This window comes from Suncus etruscus, chromosome 10, assembly GCF_024139225.1.
Source record: "Suncus etruscus isolate mSunEtr1 chromosome 10, mSunEtr1.pri.cur, whole genome shotgun sequence".
In the NCBI taxonomy this organism is placed as follows: Eukaryota; Metazoa; Chordata; class Mammalia; order Eulipotyphla; family Soricidae; genus Suncus; species Suncus etruscus.
Window position 1 is genome coordinate 12,403,293 of NC_064857.1, and position 12,332 is coordinate 12,415,624.

Sequence of the window (12,332 nt, forward strand, 5' to 3'; positions counted from 1 at the left end):
CTGGATATGAATGTCTGAACTCCCAGCTAGTACAGGATTTTTCTAGTTATCTCAGTGACTACCCTTAGGGACTAGGACTAAGAAGATTGAAATCCAACATAAAAGTCAGCAGCATTGCTCTTAGCAAGGTTGTGTATGAGAGGTCATCAAGAGATGCTAACTTTGATCCCTCACTTCCCCCAAAGCTTTCTATTCAAGGGATTTTAGGATATGATTAGAGGTGACAAATATTTGACTTAATTTTCTCACCCTCAATTACCTTCAGGAAAATTTCCCACTTCAAATATCTCTCCTTAGTTGCAGTTTTGGGGCTCATAGCATGTTTCTTTCAAGATAAAATAGTCTCTTTTATCTCTAATCTGTCTATCTCCTCTTTCTTTGTGAAAGCTTTCTGTACAGAAATTTTATGTCACAGTCTTAGGGAAGTTTTGATGCTCTTATTGCAGAAAGAAGCAAATATGAGGGCCCGGAGAGATAGCACAGCGGGCGTTTGCCTTGCAAGCAGGACCAAAGGTGGTTGGTTCGAATCCTGGTGTCCCATATGGTCCCCCATGCCTGCCAGGAGCTATTTCTGAGCAGACAGCCAGGAGTAACCCCTGAGCATGGCCGGGTGTGGCCCAAAAACCAAAAAAAAAAAAAAAAAAAAAAGAAGCAAATATGAACTGACCGTCTTGATCCAGATACTTTGGATATATTATAGCACAAATGTTTATCTTAAAACCCTTAGAATATTGAAAAATTATGGAATTTACTAACCCAAATCTAATTAATGTATTAAGAATATTTGATATAGTAAATGAACAGGTTTGAATTTTTCCCTCATGTAAAAACTTCTTTAAAATATACTTATTCATAGAAAATATAGAAATAACCATATATTATGAGATTTATTACAAATTAAAATAGTACAAAGCAAGAGACGGGCTAAATATAACTATATTGTAAAGTTTTTCTATTTGATATAAAGTGTCATTCTATCCATTCATGGTAAGGTAAGAACAATTATTTTTAAAAGCCCAATAGTTAAGATAAAAGGGGAAAACAATAGAGAAAACAAGCCATAAATAAAATTCAATAAAAAAAATAAAAAACAAAAAGAGAGATAATAGCCTTAAGTCTAAAATCGTATAATACTAAGTATTTTGATCAAAAAACAAAAACTGTCTGTTTTTCTAAAAATCTGGATCAATTTCTATACTCTTACAAAAGATGCCCAGTAGGGGCCGGGTAGGTGGCGCTGGAGGTAAGGTGTCTGCCTTGCAAGCGCTAGCCAAGGAAGGACCGCGGTTTGATCCCCCGGCGTCCCATATGGTCCCCCCAAGCCAGGGGCGATTTCTGAGCACATAGCCAGGAGTAACCCCTGAGCGTCAAATGGGTGTGGCCCAAAAACCAAAAAAAAAAAAACAAAAAAAAACAAAAACAAAAGATGCACAGTAAATATATAACTATAAAGATAAGTTAATCTTATGGGTGTTTTTCTTTGGAGTTTCTTGTTTATGAGTCACAATCGGCTATGCCCAGGACTTATTGCTACTTCTGCTCTCAGGGACCAGTCCTGGCAGTGCTCCATGGAACATATGGGATTTGAACCAAGTTTGGCCATATGCAAAGAAAGCACTCTACTCATTTTACAAAGCAAGCACTATCTCTCTGATACTTCTTTAAATAAATTAATTTTAGAAAATTTATATTATGCAAACATCAATTAAAAGAAAATGGAGGAGGAAGACTTTAAGACCAAAATTGTTAGTAGAGGAAAGAGAAAAATTATTAATGATTAAATTTTTTATTTATTTGTACAATATTAATTATTAATTGAATATGTTCATGTACAAAGCAAAATTTATAGGCCAAAATTCATAACTACAATTGAAAACACATTTTAATATTTTTTAAAATAGTGATAAATATACAGTAAGTATACATAAAATTGAACAAAATTATCAACTAACAGCCTCATTAACATTTCTAAAAACTATGCTTGACAACACAAAACATAATTTTTTAGAGGGCATATGGGTCAAACAGTAACATAAGAGTTTATAAAAACACTTCAAATTCTATTGCACATATGTTTTCCTGAAAGAAACATGTCACTTCTTAAACTAACCTTTGAGATTAAAGTGTAATTATAGACATATAATTACATACATTTATGGAAATATTTCCAATTTTGCACATCTCTTGTCATACTCATTGAAAAGAGATAAAAGGAAAGACGCGCTATACTAGGCCAGATTATAAAGACCTTATGTTTGAACATAAAAAGTTGTCAAAGCAAAATTACTTAGTAGAAAAATCACAGAACAATAATTAGAGTACATGAGCAAAGAATTGAAAAAACAATAACAAAATAAGAGTTAAGGTCTATCGGAAGGCATGACACATTTATGTAGAATCTATTAGTTTCCAGATTAAAACTTATAAGGGGTCTTTTTAAAAATAAATTCTACCATTTGAAAGAAATATTTTGTCTTTTATGCAAATTCTGAAAACCAAGATAATAAATTTAAAAGCAGTGTCTCGATATTTTAGGTAGTATACACAAAGCAAATAAATATTCAGCTGGAGGTAAGGCACTTTTTCAATTTTTGATCTGGAATGGTCAAGTGGTTGTGTCATACCTAGTGATGCTCAGATACTACTCCTGACTTTGAACTCAGGAGTTACTCCTGGGGTACTCATTGGATCATATGGAGTGCCTGGGACTAGACCTCAGTTGGTAGCATGCAAATAAGGCATCTTATTTATATGCAGCTGACTCCAGTTTAATCACTAATACTACATATGGTCCTTGAACACAGCGCAAGATTACTTCTGGGCACAGAGCTCAATAGTCCATGAGCACTGCCAGGTGTGACCCAAAGCTCCCATCCCCCCCAAAATAATTTGAGTTATAATTACTAAATAACTATGTCCTTCGTTTCATTGAGAAATATCTTTCATAGACTTCTAGATGTATTTATAGATTCTCTTTGAATAATTAAGATTATGATTATTTTACCTATCTAGTGCATAAATTGGGCGAAAAAGTTAGTCTTGGGGCTAAGGACAAGGGGGGAAACTGGGAACATTAGTGTCCACTGGTGGAGGAATAACTGTTGGAATATCATATGACTGAACTCAATAAAATGTTTTTAAAGTAAAATGAGTCCTATGTCCAGGCCAAAAAAAAAAATGATAAAAATATGCTGTCATTTTGACAATTCTCCTAACTCTGTGGTTACTCTAGAACAGGGGTCTCAAACTCAATTTACCTGGGGGCTGCAGGAGGCAAAGTCGGGGTGAGGCAGGGCCGAATAAGGAATTTCACAAAAAAAAATAGTCCTCAAACGTCATTATTAACAGTTTTAATTATTTCTTCTGAACATGAATACAACATTGAGTGAAGATCATGAACAGTTCTTCTGAACATGGCATCTTTTGCCTATTCCTTGCTGCCAGAGACTTGACAGCACTTCTCACAAATCTGAACCATATTTGGCTTTAGAGAGGAAGCAGTTGAGAGCCTCAGTATGGCTTGAAGATGATCATCATTAAGTCTAGACCTGTACTTTGACTTATTGAAGTTCAATGTGGAGAATAACTTTTCACACAAATATGTGCTCCCAAAAAGGCACATGGTGTGCTTGAACATTTGGGAAAGCTCAGGGAAGCTGGGAGGCAGTTCTCTCAAAAATTGCCCATGTATGTTTGCTTTTCCACTAATCTCCCTGAACTTGGTTTTGAGATTAGAGTTGCATTGCAGGTCAATGAGCTTCATTTGAAGCACAGGAGGGGCATCTTGCACATCAAAGGAAAAGGGGTCCACACAAATTTGGAAAGTGGCTCTGTGCTTTTTGAAGTCTGCAAATCTGTGATCAAATTCCTTCTCTAGCTTAAAAATAACATCAACATATTTCTCACCACTGAATGGTATGCCTGCATCCACAGGTTCCTTGCATGCTGGGAAATGGCAAATGTTTGTCTGAGAGAGCTGGGATTTCCATAACACAAGTTTTGTGGAGAATGCTCTCACATTGTCATAGGCAGCACTGATAAGCTGCCCTGGGCCTTGTAACATCTTGTTTAGTACATTCAGCTTATGTGTGATGTCAGCAAGAAAAGCTAAGTCCGTGAGCCATTTGTGATCACTGAACTCAGAAACAGCATTCCCATCCTTCTCCATGAAGGCTTTCACCACTTCTCTCAACTCAAAAAATCTTTTCAGGACATTTCCCCTGCTGAGCCAACGTACCTCGGTGAAATTGAGCACATCTCCATATTCTGACTCCATTTCCTCTAAAAAAGCATGGAACCTCCTGTGCTTTAAGCCCCTGGATCTGATTTGGTTGATGCATTTCACAACAACAGACATCACATCGTCACACGGCAGGCATTTACTGCAAAGGGCCTGCTGATGAACAATGCAGTGAAGAGCAATGGCCTTCTCTACACCCTACTCTTCAGGTTTTTTTTTTTGAACAAGTGCCACAAATCCATTTTTCCTCCCTGTCATTAATGGCGCTCCATCGGTTATTATTCCAACAAACCTCTTCTATGGCAAACCTGCATTCTCAATAGCATCACACAGATACTGAAATATCTCATTAGCGGTGGTCTGGCCATGCGTTGGAATTATTGTGAGCAGCTCCTCTGTCAATTCAAAATTGCAATCAACACCACGGACATAAATTGTGAGCTGCTCAGTGTCTGTTATGTCTGTGCCCTCGTCAAGAGCAACTGAGTATGCATCAAAACATTTGGCTTTCTCACACAATTGATGATAAATATCACTTGACATGTCAGAAATGCGCTCTGCCACTGTGTTGGCAGAAAGGCTGATTTTGCTAAACTGACCTTTCTTTTCCGGACAGATAATACTTGCAGCCTGTAACATGCATTTTTTAACAAACTCTCCTTCTGTGAATGGTTTCCCTGCCTTAGCAATCATCTCACTAACCATGTAACTAGCTTCGACTGATGCAACATTCTCTTTGGTTGCTTTCTTGAAGAAATCTTGTTGCCTCATTAGACATGCTTTAAGACTGGCAACCCACTTAGCTTTCTCATTTCCTTGATATTTTGCACATTCCTCAGCATGTTAAGTTGAATAATGGCATTTCAAGTTGTATTCCTTGTGCACTGCAACTTTCTCTGAGCAAATAAGACATGTGGGGATGCCCCTGTGCTCAACAAAGAAATACTGCATCTCCCACTTTCCCTGAAATTGTCTGTGCTCGTCATCACTTTCTCTTCACTGCAGGCTTTGATGAAGTCATGATGAAGGTATGACAAAATCTAATTCTGTAATAAACGTCTCTCCCTTCTCTCCTTCTCTCCCTTAGTGTTGCAAGTCAGCCCCTGAAGAGGTTGACTGATGGAGGGATGGAGGATGATGTCTTTCCCCTTCAGCTCGAATCATGCGTCTGCCACCCAGTCTAGCCTATGGTTCTGAGGTGAAACGGTGGGTAAACAGCTCGCAGACAGTCAGGCTTGTGGAAATATTAGCTTTATTCGGTGGACAAGACTGAAGTCCAAAGACTCAGCCTCAGTTCCAGCCAAAAAGCCCTGGCCTTCCACAGACTCTTGTTTTTATCCCTCAGAATCAGGTACCACCCAATGGTGAGATCAGATACCAACCAATGGTGGAAGCAGAATCAGGTACTACCTAACCTAGGGTGGGGGCAGAATGCCAGGTCACACCCTAGGGTAGGGCACAATCACCAATCAGGTTAGGGTGAGTAACATAGTAATCCCCTAAAATATTTACATACACAACACCTTAGGTCTCCGATAATGCAAGGGACAGCGGTAGGAGCAGCAGAAATAACGTAATAACGTCTGCGCTAGGCACAAAGTATTCGTGATTATTCGCTTACCGAATATTCACCATAAAAAATCGCATTAGTAAGAAAAAAATCGCATTAAGCATTTGCATGCCCCGAATGGAACTGCTCGGGGTATGTGAATGTTTAATGCGATTTTTATTGCAATTATTCGGTAAGCGAATAATCGCGAATACTGCGATATTTGAAGGCCGGTTGCGGGCCACAAAATGTTGTACGGAGGGCTGCAAACGGCCTGCGGGCTGCGAGTTTGAGATCCCTGCTCTAGAACATAAGAATCACTTATGTATTCAACAGTAAATTTATGGAGTTCCATAACATGCAGGAAACTAACTGGTTTGGGTGCTTAGGAAGAATACAACATAAACAGAATAAATTTCTCTTCTTGTGGAGTTTAGGATTATCCTAAAACAGAATTAATATCATTTTTCTGATTGTTTTTAACTATTCCATAATTAACTACTTTCTTTTTTTTTAATGCATAATTTTTTTTTTATTTAAACACCTTGATTACATACATGATTGTGTTTGGGTTTCAGTCATAAAAGGAACACCACCCATCACCAGTGCAACATTCCCATCACCCAAGTCCCAAATCTCCCTCCTCCCCACCCAACCCCCGCCTGTACCCTAAACAGGCTCTTAATTAACTACTTTCTACTGAGTAAAATTAAACTCAGCATTTTGGGAGCTGAAGCAATGATACTGGTGGTAGGCATTTGCCTTGCACGTGACACACCCAAGTTTGATCTCCAGCTTCCCACATGGTCCCTGAACTTATCAGGTATGATTCCTGAGTATAACATGGTGTGTGTGTGTGTGTGTGTGTGTGTGTGTGTGTGTGTGTGTGTGTGTGTGTGTATTCATGCCCTGCCCAAAGAAGAGAACTCAGTATTTCATCGAGGCAGACTTGGAGAAGATTATTAGGTTCTTGGAATCAAATACAGATACGCCAGTGCAAGTAAGCACCTTGTGCCCTGTACAATTTCTCTGGTCTTACAGAGTGACTTTAGAAATATCAGAAATCCAAAAAAAAAAAAAAATTTGAAAAGTCTAAAATACACAGAGAAAGGTAAGTTGGAAGACAGAGTCAGATAAAACGAGTTGAAGTTGAGTTTTAACTATTTGTAACATTACTCACCTCTGATCTGGTTGTTTTTTCTTCTTCTTCTTCTTCTTCTTCTTCTTCTTCTTCTTCTTCTTCTTCTTCTTCTTCTTCTTCTTCTTCTTCTTCTTCTTCTTCTTCTTCTTCTTCTTCTTCTTCTTCTCCTCCTCCTGCCTCCTCCTCTTCCTCCTCTTTCTTCTTCTTTTCTTTCTTCTTCTTTTCTTCTTTCTTCTTTTCTTCCTCCTCCTTCTTTTCTTCTTCTTTCTTCTTTTCTTCTTCTTTTTCTCCCTCCTCCTCCTTCTTCCTTCTTCCTTCTTTCTTCTTTTCTTCTTTCTGCTTTCTTCTTTTCTTCTTTCTTCTTTTCTTTCTCCTCCTTCTTCTTTTCTTCTTCTTCTTTCTTCTTTTCATTTTCTTTTTCTTCCTCCTCCTTTTCTTCTTCTTTCTTCTTCTTTTCTTCTTTCTTCTTTTCTTTTTCTTTCTTCCTCCTCCTTTTTCTTCTTCTTCCTTCTTCTTTCTTCTTCTTCTTTTCTTTTTTCTTTTTCCTCCTCCTTTTCTTCTTCTTTCTTCTTCTTCTTTTCTACTTTTTTCTTTTTCCTCCTCCTTCTTTTCTTCTTTCTTCTTTTTCTTCCTCCTCCTCCTTCTTCTTTCTTCTTCTTTTCTTCTTTCTTCTTCCTCCTCCTTCTTCATCTTCTTTCTTTTTTTTCTTCTTTTCTTCTTTTTCTTTCTACTACTCCTCCTTTTCTTCTTTTCTTCTTCGTCTCCTTTCCTTTTCTTTCTTTCTTTCTTTCTTTCTTTCTTTCTTTCTTTCTTTCTTTCTTTCTTTCTTTCTTTCTTTCTTTCTTTCTTTCTTTCTTTCTTTCTTTCTTTTTTTCTTTTTCTTTTTCTTTTTTTTTTTGGTTTTTGGGCCACACTCAGCGATGCTCAGGAGTTACTCCTGGCTGTCTGCTCAGAAATAGTTCCTGGCAGGCACGGGGGACCATATGGGACACTGGGATTCGAACCAACCACCTTTAGTCCTGGACCAGCTGCTTGCAAGGCAAATGCCACTGTGCTATCTCTCCGGGCCCTCTCTTCTTTTCTTCTTCTTCTTCTTCTTCTTCTTCTTCTTCTTCTTCTTCTTCTTCTTCTTCTTCTTCTTCTTCTTCTTCTTCTTCTTCTTCTTCTTCTTCTTCTTCTTCTTTTTCTTCTTCTTCTTCTTCTTCTTCTTCTTCTTCTTCTTCTTCTTCTCCTGCCTCCTCCTCTTCCTCCTCTTTCTTCTTCTTTTCTTTCTTCTTCTTTTCTTCTTTCTTCTTTTCTTCCTCCTCCTTCTTTTCTTCTTCTTTCTTCTTTTCTTCTTCTTTTTCTCCCTCCTCCTCCTTCTTCCTTCTTCCTTCTTTCTTCTTCTTTTCTTCTTCTTTCTGCTTTCTTCTTCTTTTCTTCTTTCTTCTTCTTTTCTTTCTCTTTCTTTTCTTCTTTCTTCTTCTTCTTTTCTTTCTCTTTCTTTTCTTCTTTCTTCTTCTTCTTTTCTTTCTCTTTCTTTTCTTCTTTCTTCTTCTTTTCTTCTTCTTTTTCTCCCTCCTCCTCCTTCTTCCTTCTTTCTTCTTTTCTTCTTTCTTCCTCCTCCTCCTTTTCTTCTTCTTTCTCTTCTTCTTCTTTCTCTTCTTCTTTCTCTTCTTCTTCTTCTTCTTCTTCTTCTTCTTCTTCTTCTTCTTCTTCTTCTTCTTCTTCTTCTTCTTCTTCTATTTGGGGACTCATACAGTGAACCTCAAGACTTATTGCTGGCTTTGCATTCCGGAATGAAACTTGCCATGGATTGAAGTCTAGGATGCAGGAATCTACCACATGCAAGGCAAACTTACTATCTGTCATGCTTTCTCTCTGTGGCCCCTTGATATACTTTCTTTTATCAGTAACTGTAAAAATACCATCTATTTCTCTCTTTATTTTAAAGGGGAGGATGTCCTCAAGATACCAAGAGATGCTCATGGTATCTTTTTCACTTTTTATTTTTAAAAAATATATCCTTGGGGTATAGTAAAGAATAAATGCGATTATCTGAAAAGAGCACCACACTGGCTCAATTTCATAAAAGTACTCAATGAATACAACTTTCGTAAACATCTCAGTGACTCTTTGTTGTCTTGGTATCCAGCATTAGGATGAATTTATGAAAATAAAAATCTGTGTTATGTGTTAGTAATACGTTATCAATGGCAAGTGACTGAGACTTCTAGAGTTAATTAAGATTTGAAGCCTCATCAGTCTAATCCAGTCTCTTATCATCTCTGCTTATTTAACCACCTATAAAACAGGTAGAGTACCAATCTTTATCTCATAACATTAAAATTAATCAGCAATAAAAATAAAGGTTTTAGTTTACATTTCTGGCCTATTGTAAGCCTACAACAAATAAAAATATTTTTTCAAATTTTTAATTAGAATGTTCTACTAACTATATCCAAAGAACTAAACATGATAATTACCGGTATTACAAATATCACAGTTACTTTGGTTCTGATCATTTTGATTTCAACATTTCTAACCTGCATCTCAATTTCCTCAATAATATACTCATGCAAAGTGGTTCTCCTCTCTTTAATATTTCAGCAGAGACTTAAAAAAAATTGAAATCGAATGACAAATGGTCTCAGGAGGCATTTGGGGCTGTCAGATGTGAAGCAGTAGCATGAAATTTTTGGTTGCAAGTAACACACTTAGACATAGCATCAGACAAAGGCACATTTTTCTCTCTGGGGACAAAAGTAGACTGAAAATTACCAGGTGTTGTTAGAAGAGGTGTGAAGCAAACTGTGAAAATGGCACATTCACAAGATGTCTGTTGTGATTTGCCATCTTAATTAAGTATATTTTCTGCCTTTATGAAGTAAGAACCAGATTCACTGTTATTACCACAGCTGAATAATTTTTCAGAAAACCCAGAATAAATAAAATGTATCTAAGTCATTTATGATCAAAACAAAGCGATCTCATTAAGATAAGGCTTATTTTTCCAGTAGGGTTCCTTTTGCTTTGTTATCATGTATTATTCCAATCAAGTAATTAAATGATTATAATACATCAGTGTAAATATCAACCCTCTCAAATATCAGGTGATAGTCGACTTTAGGGTTCACTTGCTGATACTTTCATGTCGTGTGTTCCCAACACATTATAGTTATGACCATTGATACTAATGTATATCGCAATTATTAATGTATATCGCAATACTACTATCGCAATTATTATGGCTCATTTTCTAACTTACTGATTATAAAACATTGTTTCAATATAAGAAGTTCCAATCCGTTAAAGCCTCCAATCTTGAACCAGAATTCTTTAAGACTGGCTATTTAAATTAAACTTCACAAAACCTTATAATGTATTTTCCATTTAATACTAAAGAAGTTTAAAGTTAAAAATATTAATTTTATCTGAGTCCATGAAGGGAGGTTAAAAGTAATGTGTCAGATATATGAAACCAGATCACCTGTTCTTATGAGCCAGACAGATCTGGCTCTTAGTCAACTATATTTTTTCCAGTTATGAAGGCTCTGTGTTGACTACAATAAAAAAAAAATACAAAGTATTTATTATAGGCTTATAAAATGCTGGAAATATACACTAAACCCTTTACTTTAAATTGCTTGTTAGTATGCAAAATATTTAACATATTTGGGTCCCTTTCAAACCTAACAATACAGAAAAATGTCTACTCTCTACTTATCAGGTAGAATGTTCATACTTTAACATCTCACTGAAACTTCTTACAGAGAGCTCTGCAACAGCTTAATTTGACACTATTCTGTACATTCTTTTAACCAATTTGAACAGGCCAGAATCCACTTTAAGTGTCAAAGAATAGTCATTACTAATTTTAATGGATAAAAATAATGCCACATTTTCATTGTTAATTCTCCTTATTTATAATTCTCACTGTCAATGTCTTAGAAAGTCACTTTTTCTTTTAAGAGTTCTTATTTCTGGGATTAAGCCCTAAGCTTTCTCAGCTACTAGTAATGGAATTACAATACCAAATAAAGGGTCTATCCTACAGATTTTTATTCATTTATTTTTTTTTGGTTTTTGGGCCACACCCGGTGACGCTCAGGGGTTACTCCTGGCTATGCGCTCAGAAGTCGCTCCTGGCTTGGGGGACCATATGGGACGCCGGGGGATCTAACCGCTGTCCGTCCTAGGCTAGCGCAGGCAAGGCAGGCACCTTACCTCTAGCGCCACCACCTGGCCCCATATCCTACAGATTTTTATGAAGATCAGAAAGTTAGTGCCTGGCGTAAGGCATATTGGAGAGTCCTGGTTTGATTCTGAGCACCAAATACAGCCCACTAAGTACCACCAAGTAGTTTTTTCTTTAATAATTAATAAAAACATATTTGAATTTTCACTTTTTTTCTCAATAGCTCTCATAAATTCTAGACTTATTTTAGTGGCAACAGCTATCTAAGTGTCTTAGTAAAGATTTTGAAATACAATAATTTTATTTACAAAAAGATAGAAAGGAAAAGGGAGGATAGAGATAACCTCGTAAAGTAAAAGAAAGTGTAGTACATATCCTGAGTGTGTTCTTGGAAAACCTCACAGTAGAGTGTACCTGTCAGAAAAATTCTTTGAATCAACTTAAACCTTTGCCTCTACAAGATATTTCAAGTCAATCAATAATTTAAATAATAATTTTTATCATACAGAAATAAATTGTATATTTAATTTGATAAATTAAATTTAACAAATTTAATTAATTAACCAACAAATATTATATTATATAAGTAGACATTTATATTAAATATTAAGCATTTATATATTTAATAAATTAATTAATTTAATAGAAGTTCATTGTGCCCTTTTTTCTCTCATGTTTTTCTAATTGATTCTAAGTTATAATTGTGGCAATAAGTTATAGAAAATATTACTCAAAATGTACATCCCATACCTGGCAATGCTCAGAGGTTAGTTACTCCTGATTCTACAGTCAGGAGTCATTCCTGGTGGTGCTTGCAGACCATATGGGATTGGCATCCAATCTGGGTTGGTCCTGTGTAAATAAACGACCTACCTATTATACTTTCTCTCCAACCCCTTATCTCCCATTCTTTAGTGCAGAAAATTTCTGACAAAATAAAAGAAGCAATAAGTTTCCCTTTTCTTTTTTAGGTAGTATAGGCTGACGATCCTTACAACCCTAATAAAAGAATAACCACAGGAAAAAAATAATTATGTAAGGAAACTCCTCTAAGAAATGAGACTCAAAAGCAGAGAGTTGAGGTTTATGTAATATACTGTGTCTCAAAGCAGGAAAAGGCAATTGATGTGAAAGGTGAGAAGAGGAAATATTTGGTGAACAAAGGTTGCCCTGTCATGTAGCTTTGTGCCTCAGATGTATGCTTTAGCTCTTAAATAGATTTCTT